The sequence below is a fragment of the Pongo abelii genome, chromosome 4 (genome assembly GCF_028885655.2).
Source record: "Pongo abelii isolate AG06213 chromosome 4, NHGRI_mPonAbe1-v2.0_pri, whole genome shotgun sequence".
Lineage (NCBI taxonomy): Eukaryota > Metazoa > Chordata > Mammalia > Primates > Hominidae > Pongo > Pongo abelii.
Window position 1 is genome coordinate 94,014,655 of NC_071989.2, and position 17,004 is coordinate 94,031,658.

Sequence of the window (17,004 nt, forward strand, 5' to 3'; positions counted from 1 at the left end):
AGCCTTAAAGGAAGAGAAGAGGTTTACTAGGTGGTAAGTAACATTAAAATTCTAAAGCAAATCAAAAAGTTTAATGATAAAAAAGACAGCCTATAAAAATCAACAACTGGATTATAAATTCACTTTATCATAATAGACTTGGGCAAACTTTTATACATGTCCTACACAAATTATATTAAAAACAAGTAAGAGAATTACTCATAATATATAAAGTTAATATAAATAAATGAGAAGAGCAATTATAAATTATAAAAATAATATATTGACATAATTTAAAGAAAAACGAAGTATGGTGGAATTCTAGGCGAGGCTAGAAATTGTCCAAAAAAATAGTGAATTGACGACTACATTAAGAAATTAACTTAGAACACATAACAGAAACTCAAAAAGTTGGTATATTTATGTGTATATATAATTCATGTCTTTTATATGTAACAGCAGTTATAAGACAGAAGAAAGGAATAGAGAAAATGTTTAAAAAGAAAGCAAAATTTAAACAGAATTTTCTCTAAAACACTGAAGACTTTTTAAATTGAAGAAAGGAATAATAGTATTCTTACATCAAATGTGTATTCTGAGTTTAGTTCAAATAACATAGCACTCACATACACACCCCCAACCCTGAAAACAATCAGAAAAGGAATTTTTTAAAATAATAATGAAAAACAAATAAAACAAAACAAAATAAGCCAAACACTGTTCTGAAGATTTGGACAGCTATCAAGGAAGCCAGAGTTCAGAGGCTAAGATACCAGAGAGAAGGGAAACTCATTGACATGAGCCTACAATTCTAGGCAGCATTTAAAAAGGCAATTAAGGATTCCTAAACAGCATGCATTGAGAGACAAAGAAGCTGAGCAGTAATGTGACAACCAGCTGCACAGCTCCAGTCACTTCAAGAGAAAGGGGAAGAAAATTAGAATTTAGAATCCACTAAGAAGGAAGGGCTCTCGCAATCAACTCAGAATTTCTGTTTAGAATTCTGAAGAATTACTCTCTATGACTAAAGTAAATAAGAAGCAGGCAATAAAGAATGAAAGCAAACCTTGAAACAGCACAATTCATGGTTAAATTGAGGTGATGTCTTTTTATTCTGAATGCTCGATAGAAGCTAAGGTAACTACCCATTTGAAGGAAGATAAGAACTTACAGAATTTCTGGAATGTATCAAACACAATGCTCAGCATCATTCAAAAACTGCCAGTAATACCAGAAGACAGCAACAGGAGAGAAAAAAATCAAACAATAGAATAAAACTCTCAGTGATTTAGATATTAATATTGAGAGGTAGGCCTTTAACATATTAATATGTTCAAGATTTAAAAATAACTGATTAATATCTTAAAGATAAAATGATGAAAAAATTAACTCTATACAAAATCAAATGGAAATACTAGAAGTAAAAATATGTAACTAAAATTAAAAACTTAATAAATGAAGAAAAGATTTGTGAGCTAAAATAAATATCAGTAGAAAATATCCAAACTGAAATAAACATGAACAAAAATAAAAAATGTAAAAAAGAGAATAAGGAAAAATTAGGGATTGTTGAAATGTTCTAAAATATTATAATTTAATTCCAAGATGATGAAATAAAAGGAATGAAGAAGTAATATTTAAAGAAATAATAGACAAGAATTTTCCAAAACTAATAAAATTTTTTTTCATGTATTTATGAAGCTCTAGAAAATTCAGTCAAGATAAATGCAAACAAAACTATACCAAGGATCTGAAAACCAAAGACAAAGAGCAAAATCTTAAAAGTAGTCAAAGAGTTTCAAAAAGAGTAACGATAAGACCAAAACATATAATGAAAGCATATGGATAATTAATCTGACCAAGCCATCTTTCTTTCTTTAACATGCCATCTTCCAGTATAGGGAAAGAAACTATTAACTCTTTCCTAACCCACATTCTGACTTTGATACTATTTCCTGTACATACTTTTCAGGTGTGTTTTCATAGTTTCTCTGACATTTTATTTACACACAAAAAAATCTACTACCAGTGCAAAGACCACCAGAATTTGAAACATAGGTAGTAGGTAGTAGGAATTTGCTCTACAAAGTATGTGAATCTTAGCCACACCCACTCCCAGGTCTTTTGATGTTCTCCTTCCAGTTCCATTACCTTTTCCTTCATCACCCGTAATACATGTTGATGGGAGAATTTAAGAGATTGTGTGAATTTTTAGCATTTAATTCGTTTCTTTTCCTTGCCAACTGGCTTCCATAAGCGTTAATTATATCAATTAAAGTTTCCAAATTAAGTTCCCCCAAAATGTTCTGATTCTAGAGTCATTGTCTCCTATAACACAGATTTTTATTTAATTCTCTCAGTAAATTTAGAAAACATTGGTTACAGCAAACAGCTGTGGCAACTAGATTAAAGTAATATTTAACTGGGTTAAAATTATAGTAACAAGCGTGGGAGGCAAGAATTCTACCACTGAACCACCAATGCCAGGGCCTGTTGTGAGGTGGGGGGAGGGGGGAGGTATAGCATCAGGAGATATACCTAATGTAAATGATGAGTCAATGGGTGCAGCACACCAACATGCCACATGTATACATATGTAACAAACCTGCACATTGTGCACATGTACCCTAGAACTTGAAGTATAAAAAAAAAACTGTATGTGAAAAAAAGAAATTAAAATATAAAACTTAATAGCATTTCTATAAACCAATAACATTTGGCTCTTATCTGAGAGCCATATCAAGAATGAAATCCTTTTACAATGGTCACCAAAAAATAAAATACCTAGGAATACATCTAACCAACGAGGTGAAAGATCTCTATTAGGAGAACTATAAAAATTGCTGAAGGAAATCATAGATGACACAAACAAACGGAAAGACATTCCATGCTCATGGATTGGAAGAATCAATATCATTAAAATGTCCATACTTCCCAAAGCAATCTACATTTTCAACGTGATTTCTACCAAACTACCAACATTATTCTAAAATTCATATGGAACCAAAAATAAGACTGAATAGCCAAAAGAATCCTAAGAAAAAAGAACAAAGTTGGATACATCATATTACCCAACTTTGAACTACGCTATAAGGCTATAGTAACCAAAACAGCATGGTACTGTTACAAAAATAGACACATAAACCAAGGGAACAGAATACAGAACCCTGAAATAAAGCCACACATCTACAGTTGTCTGATTCTTGACAAAATCAACATAAGTAAGTAAGGGGGAAAGGTCCTCGTATTCAATAAATGGTGCTAGAAAAATTGGCTAGCCATGTGCAAAAGATTAAAACTGGACCCCTGCCTTTCACCATATACACAAATTAACCCAAGATGGATTAAAGACTTAAATGTAAGACCTCTAATTGTAAAAATCTTAGAAGAAAAGCTAGGAAACACCCTTTTAGACATCAGCCTTGACAAAGAGTTTATGGCCATATCCTCAAAAGCAATTGCAACAAAAACAAAAATTGACAATTGGACCTAATTAAAGAGCTTCTGCAGGGCAAAAGCTGTTGTTAGAAAACTAACAACAGAGTGAACAGACAACCTACAAAATGGGAGAAAATATTCACAAACTATGCCTCTGACAAAGGACTAATATCTAGAATCTACAAGGAACTTAAATCAACAAGCAAAAAGCAAATAACCCCATTAAAAAGTGGGCAAAGGACATGAACAGACACTTCTGAAAGGAATGCATACAAGTAGCCAACAAATGTGAAAACAAAAATGCTCAACATCACTAATCATCAGAGAAATGCAAATCAAAACCACAATAAAATACTAACTCATACCAGTCAGAATGGCTATTGTTAGAAAGTCAAAAAATAGCAGAAGTTGATGAGGCTGAGGAATAAAGGGAATGCTTATACACTGTATGAATGTAAACTACTTCTGCCAGGTGGAAAACAGTTGGGAGATCTCTCAAAGAACTAAAAATAGAGCTACTATTCAACCCAGCAATCCCATTATTGGGTATATACCAAAAGGAAAATAAATTATTTGACCAAAAAATATATATATATAGTCACATGCTCCATTCTTATCCAGTAAAAATGATCTTAAGGGTATACAGTCATCCTCCAATTTACATGTTTCATTTAAATCATACTTCTTAAAATTAGATTTGATTTACACCGAATACACACACACACACACACACACACACACACACACACACCCTAGACATTTGTCTTGACACTGTGAAATCTAGAGGTTGAGGGCCAAGAGGTCTTTCAGTCCTCCAATGTTGTTAAGGTGCTTGCCTTATTCAGGGAAACAGAGCTGTCAGAGTAGCAGACTGGAAATTCTGGCAAGAGTTGATCTTGTAGTCTTATATCCAAGGATAGTCTGGAGGCAGAATTCCATCCTCTTTGAGAGACTTCAAGCTTTTTTCTTAAGGCCTTTAACTGATTGGATTAAGCTCATTCACGTTATTGAGGATAATCTGCTTTACAGAAAGTCAACTGATTAAAATGTTAATCATATTAAAAAAACTTCTTAATCCAGTCTATCATTGTTGGACATTTGGCTTGGTTCCAAGTCTTTGCTATTGTGAATAGTGCCACAATAAACATACATGTGCATGTGTCTTTATAGCAGCATGATTTATAATCCTTTGGGTAAATACCCAGTAACGGGATTGCTGGGTCAAATGGTATTTCTAGTTCAAGATCCCTGAAGAATCGCCACACTGACTTCCACAATGGTTAAACTAGTTTACAGTACCACCAACAATGTAAAAGTTTTCCTATTTCTCCACATCCTCTCCAGCACCTGTTGTTTCCTGACTGATCGCCATTCTAACTGGTGTGAGATGATCACCATTCTAACTGGTGTGAGATGGTATCTCACTGTGGTTTTGATTTGCATTTCTCTGATGGCCAGTGATGATGAGCATTTTTTCATGTGATGTGACACATATACACCATGGAATACTATGCAGCCATAAAAATGATGAGTTCATGTCCTTTGTAGGGACATGGATGAAGCTGGAAACCATCATTCTCAGCAAACTATCGCAAGGACAAAAAAACAAACACCCCATGTTCTCACTCATAGGTGGGATTGAACAATGAGAACACATGGTCACAGGAAGGGGAACATCACACATCAGGGCCTGTTGTGGGGTGGGGGGAGGGGGGAGGGATAGCATTAGGAGATATACCTAATGTTAAATGAGGAGTTGATGGGTGCAGCACACGAGCATGGCACATGTATACATATGTAAGTAACCTGCACGTTGTGCACATGTACCCTAAAACTTAAAGTGTAATAAAAAAAAAAAAACAATTTCACAGGAGCATCTAGGCTGATCTTAGACCAAGCAACTGGGCATCAAGCCTAGCCATGCTGACACATAAAATTAACCTCTGAGTGCCACAACTTCTCAGTGGAAATGCAGTTAACTTTCTCTGTGTCTATGCCATTCTTCAAAAGTTACAAGAATGAGTCCACCTTGTTGAGTCTTTTATCATTTCTTCAACATCCCCAACTTTCTATTTCCCCCTTTGTGCCACTTCTTTTTCTGCGTGGTTCAGGTGTAGAGTTTTCATAATAAAGCCCTATGTATAATAACTGAGGCAACAGGTAACTCTCTTCTGAATATTCTCTTGGCTTCCCTCAAGCAAGGGTACATAAGGCTTTATGTATAAGCAAACTAGGTTATGCTGGGCTAAAAAGAGCCCCAAATCTTGGCCCAAACAACAACAGAGATTAATATACTTTCAACTCCACTTCTGTTGGTGAACAACCACAGCTCTTTTCCTTATTAATTTCATTCCAGAACTCAGGCTCTCTCTAAAGCAGCAGTCCCCAATATTTTTGGCACCAGGGACCAGGTTTGTGGAAGACAATTTTTCCATGGACCGGGGTAGAGGGTGGGTGTTGGTTTCAGGATGAAACTGTTCCACCTCAGATCATCAGTCATTAGATTCTCATAAGGAGCATGCAGCCCAGATCCCTGGCATGCAAAGCAGTTCACAACAGGGTTCAAGCTCCTATGAGAATCGAATGTCACATTTGATCTAACAGGAGGCAGATCTCAGGCAGTAAAGCTCACTCACCCATTGCTGACCTCCTGCTGTGCAGCCTAGTTCCTAGCAGGCTACTGACCATTACCTGTTCATGGCCTGGGAGCATTACAGTTCTTGAGGTAGAGGGAAAAGAGAGATTTTAAATCATATATGAGCTCTGCACTAAAATGACATATGTCACTTCTGTCCACATCTCTTTTGCTGGAAAAATTCTGAGTTCACCAGTGAGTCTTTATAGTATTCTCTAAGACAGACCTATTTGTTTCTGGTAAATTATATGTATTTAAAGGCAAAGATCTTGTCTACATAAAATCTTTAAAGCTGAAGACTCCATTCTTCTACTAGTCTTTGTATCCTGTTCTTCCCCTGGCCTTTAGCTTAATGACCACTGCCTTAAAGCAATTTTAAAAATAGGTCTTTTTGTTGTGGGCTCCTGCTCTTGTTTAGTGGAGAACACTTAAAGAAAAGTATTCTGGGAAAGCTTGCCACTCCATTATGCCCTGATAAAATTGCAGCTTCAAAACCACCATAATAACCATTATAATTTATAGTCTTTTTCAACACTAGAAACTGCAAATTGTGGAACTCTCAGTCAATTTTGACTGTGGGTCACAAATTCAGAGTGACTCTTAGGAAAGAATTTTTTTCCCCATTTCTGGCTCAAATTTGTCTTGCAAGACTCCTCAGAAAAGAACAAGAAGTATCCAATATTCTATTTTTTTCCTCCATTTCCCTAACTTTTACAACCTCAATCATTACCTTGGTCTTCAACCCAAGCAGAACAGTTTGACCAGTTGTTTCATTGATGTATATCAAGAGTCAGTAAGTTTCCACTCCATGATGGGTAGATCCCTTCTTCTAGCCCCATCTCAACTGCATTCCACAATATTGGTTTTGATATTCATTAAACTACTCTTTCATGAGCCAAATCTTCTTTCAAGTAGGGATTGTGTTCATCTATATACATAAAACAGAAACTTAACTATCTAAAAAATTTTCCACAACTAGCATCTTCTATGTCTATATAATTAGGTGGAATTAGGAGTCACAAGACTATTCCTAGTTACAGAAGTTGCTAGAAAATCTGGTTCTAAGCTGAGCTCATTGCCCTTCTGAACACAAAGTTTTCTATTAATATGAGAGAATTAACACTGTGTAGGTAACCAGTTATCCTGCCATAGTGACCACATGCCTTTTCCAAGAACATTTAAATGAATATAAATCTACACAATGATAATATGGTTTTAGCATCACAACTATACATGATAATAACAACAGTTTCCATAAACAGAGTTACTTCTTTCTGAACATTACCCCAATTATCTTATTGAATTCTTTCAGAAAATTTGCAAGCACATCCTTATATTAATTTGATTGATGGCAAAAGTGAGGGTCGTTTAGCTGGTAAAAGGCAGAGCCAGGGATCTAATCCATTCTAAAACCACAGTCAATTGTATCCACTATACATTTGCTCTCTAAATCTTACGACTGGAAAGAGAAAAGCTTACAAGCAACTAAATTAAAAATAACAGGACCTATTAAAGCAAATAATCTCCACAGAAATCATTTAATAAGTAAATCAAAACTATACAACATCAGCACTTCAAACATTTGTCAGTGAATTCAAGCAGAAAAAATGCTTTTGATTCAGGCTTAGACAAGAATTCACTTGAGACTTTGAAGGAAAGACTTAAGGAACAAGTTAATTATCGATTTATTTGGATTCTTTATGGTTTATTCCCACATTAAGAAAGATCATCAGAAAGTAATATTTCTAGAGTATATTATTTTAGCTCCTTGTAGAAAGGCTGTCTCATTTGTAACCCAAAACCGTCACTAAATGCAATTTAATGTTGTAAAAAAGTCTATATAATAGATATTTGTTTCATTAATAAAAAAAGAAAGCTATGAAGAAAGAGCTCATTTTGTTACTTATTACTGATTTTATAAGAATTATACGATAAATATGTAAAACATGGTTCCATAGACAGAAAATATTTAAAGACAATTTTTAGCCCTAATTAACAGGAAATGCTGAATTGAAATGCTCTATTGCTATAACTAATTACATGGATAAAAGATGGCACTGTTGCCAACTTCTAATGTGTTGATCTGTTTTAGTATGTTAACTTTCTTCTTTTATAATATGAGTCACTGTCAATTCTTTTTGAAATTAACCTATGTAACTTACACAGGAAAAGTAACATATATGACAGGTTGTTAGACAAATTTACTTATATTCGGAACAGTCTTAAGAATATAATCTGTTTGAGAAGTATGCTTTACCAGTAGAGAGGGAGCTTGATTTTTAAAAAGGATAGTTTGAGAATTTCTCTAAGAACTATTTCTTTTGAATAAATCCAGGTCCCATTTTATATAGTAAAGCAATTTCAGAATGAAATTCCTTTACTATGTGATTCTAAAAATGTACATTCTTAAAAATTTAAAACTAAGAAGAGTAAAAGGACATATTATCTTCTAGAGAGCACCCTATGATTCAATTATTTCCCACCGGGTCCTTCCCTCATCACATGGGAATTATGAGAGCTAGTATTCAAGATGAAATTTCGGTGAGACACAGGCAAACCCTATCAATCATTAAAAACAAAAATCACATGATCATCTCAATGAATGCAGAAAGAGCATTTGACAAAAATCCAGCATCCCTTTATGATTAAAACCCTCAGCAAAATCATAGAAAGAATGTATCTTAATGTAATAAAAGCATAGAAAGGATGTACTTCAATGTAATAAAAGCCATCTATGACAAACTCACAGCCAACATACTACTGAATAAGGAAAAGTTAAAAGAATTCCCCCTGAGAACTGAACAAGACAAGGCTCACACACTTCTATTCAACATAGTACTGGAAGTCCTAGCCAGAGCAATCAGAAAAGAGAATGAAATAAAGCGTATCCAAATCAGTGAACAGGAAGTCAAATTGTCTCTTTGCTGATGATGTGATCGTTTACCTAGAAAACCCTAAAGACGCCTCCAAAAAGCTCTTAGAACTGATAAATGATTTCAGCAGAGTTTTAGGATAAAAAATTAATGCACACAAATCAGTAGCTCTGCTAGACATCAACAGTGACTAAGCTGAGAATCACATCAATAACTCAACCTCTCTTACAATAGTTGCAAAAACATAAAACAAAATACTTAGGAATATACCTAACCAAGGAGGTGACAGACCTCTACAAGGAAAACTACAAAACACTGCTGAAAGAAATCATAGACAACACAAACAATCATACGGGTGGGTCTTTCCCATGCTATTCTTGTGATAGTGAATAAGTCTCATGAGATCTGATGGTTTTTTAAAAATGAGTTTCCCTGCACAACTTCTCATTTTCTCTTGTCTGCCACCATGTGAGATGGGCCTTTCACCTTCCACCATTATTGTGAGGCCTCCCCAGCCACATGGAGCTGTGAGTCCATTACTGTAGTTCCTTCACCAAAAAGCACTACTTTTTTTTTTTTTTTTTTTTTTCTTTTATTGTAATTATTATTATTATTATTATTATTATACTTTAGGTTTTATGGTACATGTGCCCAATGTGCAGTAAGTTACATATGTATACATGTGCCATGCTGGTGCACTGCATTGCAAAGCACTACTTTTGACACTACTTTGTCAAGAAGTCACAGACTGTATCTGTTTGCTACTGGAAAGTCAGACTATCACATGCTAATCCATTCTATTATATTCACAATTAATGCCAACTACCATGGTCAAAAATTTTATCCAGCAAATGTTTTTGCTTGTTAATACAGCTGGAAAGAAATAGCCATAACACATTCCAAAAATTCTGCATTCTTATTAATTCCAATCCAAAGAAATTGCTATTGGAGTTTTCTCAGATGTTTGGTACATCATTGAAAACTAATTATAATGTTTACAATTAAATATTGATAGAAAGTATCATTAAAATAGTCAAACTCCATTATAAATTGAAATACTGCTCAGTTTCATGACTGATTAAAATATCTTCCCAGAAGATATTCTCAGAAAAGTATCCAGGAACCACTTTTCTGGTAAATAATTTTGATGTTACAGCATTTCAGATGTTCTGTCCATTTAACACATTTATATTCATAATAAATAAATACAAAATAATCAAGAGATTTGCATTTTTTGAACTTACAAATGATAACTTTAAAAAATTTCTTGGAATCTAATTGATTTTCTAAAATAAGTTATTCTAGTTTTGTTCAGGGTAAATCACAGACATTTAATAAGTTATGTAAATGTAATATCTAGTTGCTTTGTAGGTATGTGTTTATACATATTTCTTTGTCAAGAACCTTTTTATTTTACTTTCTAGTGTTTTGATATAATACTAAATAAATCTACATGTCTTTTTCGTTTTATATCGAAGTTATGTTTTCTTAAAGCTCTTCCTCTTAGCTACATCTTTATGTGATTTGGCTTGGTTTGATTTGATTATTTATTTTTTGGAGACAGGGGCTTACTCTTGTCACAGGCTGGAGTGCAGTGGTGTGATCAGGGCTGACTGCAGCCTCAACTTCCTGGGCTCAAGCGATTGTCCCACCTCAGCCCCTCCCAAGTAACTGGGACTACAGATGTGCACCACCATGCTGGCTGATTAGCTGTATCTTTATATTTGACTTAATATTCATTTAAGACATTCAGATTTTCACCATAAAACCAATAAAAAGAAGAATTGCTTCTCTATTGAGTGCCTCTTGTTCCTTAGAATCTGAGAGTTTCATATAATAAGCACTCAGTAAATATTTACCGCATTAGAGAATGAATAAAGGAATGAACAACTATTTTGGAAATTCATTCCAGTGCCCTGCATTTACAGTGAATTATTTCTATTCAGTTCATATTAAGAAAAAAATCCATAATTTTTACTCATAATTTTGTGCCTATGTACAAAACGTTGAGCACAAACTTTGGGGGAATTTGCCTCAACACAATTCTATTTGTTTTCTTTGGAAATACTGATTAAAATTTCATATTTCCACTCAACATCAAAATTATTTCAGAATACAAAGCAAATAAATTCTCTCGTCATATACCAATTTCTATAATTTAAGGATAGAAAATGGCATTTATATAGTTATACATGCATAAATTTAAACAATATTATATTAAATTAAATAATATTACCAATTTGGAATATTACCTCTATTATCAGCTTATTTAAAATAGTTTAAGACATAATAATCAAATGTATTTTGGATACTAAATTTCAAAATATTTATATGGAAATGTTTACTTTCCAACGTAAAATAAACAAAAATTGTGAGATTTTTACGTGGGAAATATTTATTTTCAAATTTTAATGCCAATTTTTCCAATGTTAAACAAAAGACAGATTGCAATTATTTAAATAATTTATAAGAAAGAATTTATGTTGCCTGTTCCCTTTTTGTTGAAAGATGGCATTATTAATACGTAGAATTGTATTCACCTGGTAAAGACATAAGTCACACACTCCATAAAGTTTTATTTTAAATTAAAAGAATTTTTGCTCTGACATTAATCCTATTAACAGAATAGGGAATTCAAAATTACGTCAAGAAGCAATACAAGCTTTTAACCCTGTAATAATTGGCACTGTTCTGTAGATGATATTAAGAAGCCCAAGGTTACAGAAGGATGGAAATAATAACTGAATGGTTCAAGTTTTCTCACTAATTATATTTTATTATTACACTAGGGAAAATATTCCAATAAAGCAATCAATGAGAAAGGGGCTTAAAACTATATAAAAATATGGCTTATAATTTAGCAGTTTTTAAATGATCACACACAGTACCTTGTATGTAAGTGCTGCTCAAAAATTATTGACTTTTAAAAAATAATAATATATTTTAATAATGTTGTTATTTCCCTAATATAAACTTGTTTTAATACAAGAAGAATGAAGGCACTTAGTCTTTCTAGTGATCTGATACCTTTGTCACCTAGTTCTCTGTTTTATTTACTCTTAGTTTTATTGTCATTTTTGATAAATTTTTTGTATAAAGCAATAACCTACTCAAACACCAGCCCACTATTTTACGGTTATTTTTATTTAGAAAACTCCATTAACATTTACCTCCACATTTCCATGCCAACACCTGGGACCTATATTACCCTAAAATATTTTCTCTTTGATACCATTTTGGAAGCAAGTTTTTGATCAATTATTACCCAAAATATATTGATTATCTTTTTATTTCATAAAGACCAATTTCTTAGTCATGCTACTTACTACTAATATATAAACTCCCATCTTATTCTACTTTTTTCTTCTACCCATCCTTTCTTCCTTTCTTCCTACTACCTATCTTCATTCCTTCATTTATTTATTCAGAAAACACAGGTATGTGTCAATCCTCAATATGAAACTAAATATCTGGGGGTTCCTTTGTGGCTCTACTGCCTGAGTTCCTTTTCTCAAAGTTAAACTGCACTGGTGTACTCAAGAAAGCACAATATTATTTAACTTTAATAACTTCATTTTAAAATCTGTGCTCAAACTGTCTTTATAGACAAACAAAACTGACTTTATTTTGTTCAACATTTAACAAAATTAAAAACATTTCTAAATAAAGAGTCAATGTCTGAATTAACTTTAACTTTCACATTCATCTTGCCAAATGTGGTACTTTTAGTTAGGCCCTCTGTTATGGTTCTTCTTAGTGTGAGAAATTGAAGACTGATTCTGATCCTGCTCACAGGAATGCACTGTGTGAGGTCTTAACTTACTCCCAAGCTTATACTTGTGAGATTATATATATAATTTTATATATATATAAAAAATATGTAATCACAATGAATCACAATGAACATACATGAATATGTATGTTCCCAGTGTGAATGCTCAGTTACCTTACAAATCATGCCTACAAGGTGCTTTATGGTTTGCAGATAATCATGACAAGCAGCAGGCACAGTCATCGCTCTACATATAGCCAGAAGTATCCATGAAGAGGAAATAATCTTAGAAGAAAACTAAGACTACTTTCTCAGATGATCTTATAGAATTTTCACCCTAAGCAAAGGCATCTTTTGCTGCTGTGTGACCTCTGAGGAAAGTCCAGAGACCAGGAAAGTCAAGCTTTCAGTTGATATGATGCTGCTCTGTTCTCCGCTCTAGGTGAGATCAGACTTCCTGACGATGCTACTTTAAAGAATCTCCTCTCCTTTGCCTGTGTGTTGATAACTTTGGTCAGTTTCTGCCACTCTGATAACAGTAATGTGTAAATAAAGTTGTTTGGAATGTATTTGTATATTTATCAAGAAAATTAAATTTTTTTTTCCTAAGGGTAACTAAACACACGTTTATTTTTTTCCATTTTCCTTCCAAATGGAAAGGGAAAATGCTTTACTCTACCATTGAAACTTTGTGAAGCTTTCTCTTTTTGAACACTTAAACTTACTGTAAATTTTTATTAATGTATTACTTGAATTTTCAAATTCAGAATCAGACAAACTTGTACAAATCTGTCCTACTACTTAAAATATATGTACCCTGGACTCTCAATTTCTCTGAAACTCAGTTTCCTCATCCATAAATAGAATGCTACCAGTGCCCACTTCACAAATTGTTATGTTAAATGAGACGTAATGTGTTTAATCAATGTTATCAACATTATAAATATTTTATTATTGTTGCAATCATAATGATAAAGAGTATTCATTTCAATTGTTTAATAAACACTTTAGTTTAATTCTAATATCTTCCAGTAAGTCTTAGTATAAGGATATTGTATTTATACAGACAGCTTTTAATAAATAGTTTCCTTTTGTATTTGGTAAACCTTTATTATTTGGAAGAATATATTTGATTAACACAAATACTCAAATTGAGACAACATGAACAAAACACAAATCATTAAAATTAGTATGATTGTTGGCAAATCTCTGTATCCTCAGAAAATATTATGCAAACAACTCAAAGATTGGACAAATAAAACAAACACTGGAAATATTCTTGGGGATTTTATGTTATCTATGGAAAGCATGAAAGACTAATTCTTCTTCCATTTTCTGTTTTCATGACCACCCTTTAAGAGATGTCAGAAATGCATTTGGAAACTAAATCAAGATCACAAAATTGTACAATTCAAAATGCACAGAAACATGTATTTCCCTAGTTTATTACTTCAAAAGTCTCTATGAAACCTTAGTATTTCTTAAACTTATATATTATACTATGATAGCGGGAATTTCTTTTCTTAATGCAGCTATTCCAGCTACATCAAATAATTTGAATCCCAAATATTTTTGTTTTGGCATTAACAATATGACAAAGGAAAAACTTTAGGAGAAAAATAAGATATCATAGACTGAGATGTAAAATATATACAAGGAAAAAGTGGCAATTATGTTTAACTAGCATCATCCCTCTGAACGTGACATACACTAAGCAATTGTTATCAACATGGAATCACTTATATCAGAATCACTGGAGGCATTTTTAAACATTCATCCCCAGGACATGAGTCAGACCCCTCAAATCAAATCTCCAGAACTAAAATCTGAGAACCTGCATATTTAACAAGCTCCCAAGGTGATTTTTATACACATGAAAATTGATAAGCTCTCATCTTAGACTGATTCACATGATCTGTACCCAAAGGCTTCAGAAAAATGATTAGGTAAAGAGGAGCCTAAAGCAGTTGTACAAAAATTCCAATTTTGGTGTATATAGTTAGTTCAGTGTTCGTCTTTGTGCAAAATAGCTGATCTATTATTCTATGAGCTATCATTAGTAGGGGATTTACTAAGTCTCATATACTGTGTGATAACTGCTTAGCATACTCATTTTATCTTTATCTTCTAACTCCATAAACTAAATACTACTATCCCTATTTTACAGATGAGAAGAAATGAGATCAGTAAGATTAAGTACTTGCCCGAAGTATTTTGATTAGTAAAGAGCAGAAAATGAATTTTTAACTCAGGCTTGAATGATTTCAAAGCTCATGCTTCTGACTACTATATAATAACATCTAATAGGTCTCTATGGCACTTGGTATTATCATACGGACTCCCATGCAAATGCTAATTAATCTTAACTTTTGAGGAAGGACTGTCTTCTGTCAACATGGTCTTGTCATAAAATATTTTGTACCTGGTACTAAATATTAATGTTTATAATATGTTTACTTACACTATCTCCTTGGATCCTCAAAACAGTTCTGCGACATGAGACAAAGCAAATTATTGTCATCATCTGCAAATGGAGAGATTAAGATAACACCAAGTGCCATAGGGATGTATTAGAGGACTGGGGACAAGAATCCACATCTTTTATTGCCTGATATATTTTCTTTTGCTCCCAGTATACTGACCCACTAGAAGGCAAGAATTTTCTATATATCCACTTGAACTCAAACGTTTGTCTAGAAAAAAATATTTTAAAGACAAAATATGGTAAAAATTTGGCCGACTGATAGCAAGTGAAGAGGTGACTTGCAATAATAATGGTGACTTTCCAGTGCTATAAAAACTATAAACATTTTCCAATGCTGTAATTACAAAGTTTTGCTCTCTTCCCGCCCACTCTCTTCATCCTGCCAGAAGAGGGTGAAAACAGCCACTACCTGACACTACTACTTATATTAAGGCTGTATTATAGAGTTACAGTGCTAATCTCTTCCTTACAGTCTTAAGTCTTTTAATCTTGTATTTTATAAAGGGGAAGTGTAATCCTAGCTACATATAGATGAATCACTTGCCTATTCAACAAACTTTTATTGAGTGCTCAAAATGCATGAGGACCCGTGCTAGGTACCAGGAGTACAGAGCTGATGAAGTCACTCTCTTAATTAGCATTTACTTTGACCTGCTCAGGATTCCATTGACTCCTAACTTAACATGCAATTTTAGAGTGGAGATATTTGAAGGGAGGTACTTTTCAAGTTGGCATATATTTTGTTTTAAACCTTTTAAATCTACAGTAGAATCATGTATTACTTGCTTACAACAGAAATGCAAAATTGCCTGGGAATGACTACTTCTCTGGCACATTTATGCTTTACACTTATTTATTTCAATGTGAAAATAAAATTGACTTGAAACTTATCACTTTTATATATTCGTTGTGGTGATTTAAGTTAATTTCTTTTCCTAGACGAGTTACCTCATCAAATTAAATGCTTTTCCGTGCCCAATGTTTCAATGTCATAATAAACTAGGTTATTACATGGAAGTTACTATTACATAAATCTTGACTTGTTGGGTTCCTGGCCTACTACTCCATAGATACTTTAGGCATATCTTATGCGCAGATACCTGGTAACCTTATACACTGAAGAATCTTAAATCTCACAGAGTACCTATAGTAAACATAATTTTGTTTACTTTTACATTGTTCTTCTAACAAACGGGAGTCTAATCAGAAGACAGAAACCACACAGTAATCTGAATGAGGAATGCTTGATGTAAAGAATTACTGACTTATAACAGGGAATTAGAAAAATAAAGGATTGGCTAGGAAGGAATACAAAGAACTCTGAAAAATATGAGTAGAAAATGTATGATGTAGACACTGCCTCTAGGGTGAGATAGAGTGCCCAAGTAAAGGATTACATTTGGAAGAATTTCCTTCCCTTTTGGGTTATTTTCCTAGTACTGAAATCTAGATCTCCTAGGAAAGTAAAAAGCCTTAACTCTGGACAGTGGAGACATTCACTGTGAATACAAATCTCCTCGAGTCTGGGTGCAGGGTAGGTCACTCAGAGGAAGCACCGGTCTACCTAACAGTTCAGCCAAGTGCTGCAGGAGCTTCACAGTATGGCAGAAACTGGCCATGTTGTAGGAGCTGGGCACTGCAAAAACCATATGTGCTATAGGAGCCTGCCTACAGGAACTCACCTGACTCTGAAGAAAAAAAAAAAAAAAATCCCTTCACTTTTCAGTATCTCTTCTGCACCCTCCACTGACAAAGTTTAGCCTCAGTGAGCTAGCAAAGAGAAATATTATAGGGTCCATTTCCAGGATCGCAGAGCAGGCCA

At 33.5% G+C, this 17,004-nt stretch overlaps 1 long non-coding RNA gene across 1 annotated transcript in view; it reads left to right on the forward strand.

Annotated features, from left to right (window-relative positions):
• The window catches only part of LOC129059454 (uncharacterized), a 27,824-nt gene extending 14,608 nt beyond the window's left edge, over positions 1 to 13,216 (forward strand). Inside the window, exon 5 of the long non-coding RNA XR_008525356.2 lies at positions 12,911 to 13,216. This is a non-coding gene — a long non-coding RNA (uncharacterized LOC129059454). The remainder of the gene's footprint in view (positions 1 to 12,910) is intronic.
• Positions 13,217 to 17,004: the final 3,788 nt, after the last annotated feature.